This window comes from Cyprinodon variegatus, unplaced genomic scaffold, assembly GCF_000732505.1.
Source record: "Cyprinodon variegatus isolate N-32 unplaced genomic scaffold, C_variegatus-1.0 Scaffold274, whole genome shotgun sequence".
Lineage (NCBI taxonomy): Eukaryota > Metazoa > Chordata > Actinopteri > Cyprinodontiformes > Cyprinodontidae > Cyprinodon > Cyprinodon variegatus.
In genome coordinates, this window is record NW_015150727.1 from 315,563 (window position 1) to 318,137 (window position 2,575).

At 36.8% G+C, this 2,575-nt stretch overlaps 1 long non-coding RNA gene across 1 annotated transcript in view; it reads right to left on the reverse strand.

The window, feature by feature from the left end:
• The window catches only part of LOC107089967, a 13,388-nt gene that overhangs the window by 10,123 nt on the left and 690 nt on the right, over window positions 1-2,575 (reverse strand). The window lies entirely within an intron of this gene.

A 2,575-nucleotide genomic window follows, 5' to 3' on the forward strand; every position in this document is an offset into this window, starting at 1 on the left:
TTTGTTTTAAAAATGTAAGGAATAGAAAGTACAGATACTTGTGTGAAAATGTAATGAGTAGAAGTCAAAAGTAGGAGGAAAAAGTAAGTAATGGAGTAAAGTATAGATACCTAAAAAGTGTACTTAAGTACAGTAACGAAGTATTTGTACTTCGTTACTTGACACCTCTGGCGGTGTGACAGATCAACTGGTGACGAGATTAATTGGTTAGAATCTATGCGCACCGCAGATGTTACTGAAGCTTAGGTAGCTGTGTTGATGCCTGGCGAAAAAAATATTCCAAAAAATCAACCGACATATTTAATGAATGAATTTCTGTTTTGTTTTATTTCTTCAGATTAGAACGATGTGGTAAAGAACTTGTATCCACAGAAAGGCAGATAGTGGAAAGAATCCCACACAGTGAACAGAGTCGTTCACAAGTGTAAAGAAAAAATACAAACAAAAGTCTGTCTCACACTGGAGTGTCATTTCTCCTGCTGAACGATAAGCTCTAAATGAAAACCTGTAGCTTGGACGATAAAGTCCGCCCACTTTATACATTCCTGAATGTAAATATGAATCCATTAAAGAGGCCTGTCATTCAGAACGCACATGTGTAAGCAGCACCTATTTAAGAAAAACTGACTGCAAGCAGAACAATTGGGCTTCTCATCCTTCCAACTATTCCCACTTTATTTTTTGAATATTGACAAAAAGTTATTTTCTTGTTATTAGATTCCATGCTCTCATGTTTCCTTTATTCTCCTATTTGGACACAAATACAAGTCTCTACTACGGTGTTGTTGTTTTTTTTTAGTGGATCCCAAAACTCTGTCCTGTATGATGAACTGTATCAGGTAACACTAATTGTGGTTTGAGGAAAGAAAAATTTAAACAAAATTTAAATCCCAGATTTAGCAGCTACCGCTACGGTGTGGGTATGAGTCGCCATGACTCCTTGATGTTTTGTCTAGTAGAAAAATGCAGATATTCTTAAACGAAGAACTAGATTAATTTGTGACAAACGGGGTCCACAGCACAGCTGTTTGAAGAGATTAGTTGGCTGCGTGGTTGCCCGATCAAAATGCCGCCAATGTAAACAAACGGGTCAGTATAAAGGTTATAATTTATCCTGGCCTAATATCTATCCAACACACGTCTGTAGTGTGTGGATAATGTGAAATATTATGAGAAATTGAAGTTTGGGGATCAAATAAACGCATCGTGAGGATCTGAAGCGTCAGAATCTGCAGTGTCACAGATTAACTTGTGATCCAGCGGGATCTGGAGGAATATGGGCTGTAAAACACTCCATCTCCTGGGATTTTGTTTGGATGTTATAATCTTATCCTCAATTAGGGTTGTAGCAGCCTACAACCCTAATTGAGGGTACTTTACTTTACTTGAGGGTACCTAATTGAGGGTACTTTAAAATTTTATCTGTTATTGTTGATTTTTTACTGTTATTGATGTTTAACTGTTATTGTTGATTATTTTTAATCATTATGAACCCGTCATGTTGTGTGACCATGTTTACACAGTCAGCTGTTATCTTATTCCCTTCTATTGTTTTGAGGAAGCCACATTATTTGGTTTGCATGCAGAACAACTTTAAATCATTCACGTTTTTCAAGTTACTGGCAATAGAGTATTGTTTTGTCTACTTTTACTATTAGTTTAAATTGTTTGCTTCACTGGTACAATTAGAATGACAAAAAAGCAACTCAGCACAAAACGCTGATTGCGAGGAAATGTTTGTCATTTCAGAGGTAGGAAATAATATCATATTGCCCATCTGTGGAAAATATGTTGAAATAAAACGAGGGCATAAAGAGATCTGTGAAGACGAACCCGCGGCCATACTTGTTTTTATTTGCAAGGCGTCTCTTTACCTGCCGAGCTATTGATTCAAACACTCCATCTGACCCCACCTTCGATAATGAACCTGTTGGTTGTGTCTGCTCTGCCTGTTGAACAGCTGGTCTAGATCAACTGGTGACAGTTAATGCTTCAGAGTCCGCTGATCGTCTAAAACATGTTTGAATTCCAGAATATCAGATATAATTACAATTTTTTTCCTTCTTTCCTCTTAGAACTGAATGGGGCCTCCCCGTTAAGAGATAGTTAGACAGTAAGTTATGCAGCGTAGCTATTAAAAGAGAAAATAATAACCAGATCTTTTTTTTTTTCGATCCGATATCTACCGTAAAATCTCCCTATTTTATTTCTTCATTGTTTGGCAGCAGTTAGTATGGAGGCTCTGCTGCTTCTTTTAATGCTTTAGTACAGCAGGTTCTGCATTTGTTCGCCCCGATGCCCAAAATATCACATATATTCACACAATATATAAACTGAATTCAGAGATTTCACTCTTCCCCGCAGCAGGTATGTTATTTTGCTTTGTTCCTGCAACACATCTTAAACTTTAAAGACATTTATAACTCCTCTGGAAACGAGTTGGACTGTAAGTAATTAGTTTCCCTCCATATAAACAGAAAGCGCTTTTGAGAAAAAAAAAAGGGAAAATTTTATTTTCGCTCATTTTAATTTACAAGATATACAGGACGACAGAAACATGCAGAAAAATACACCG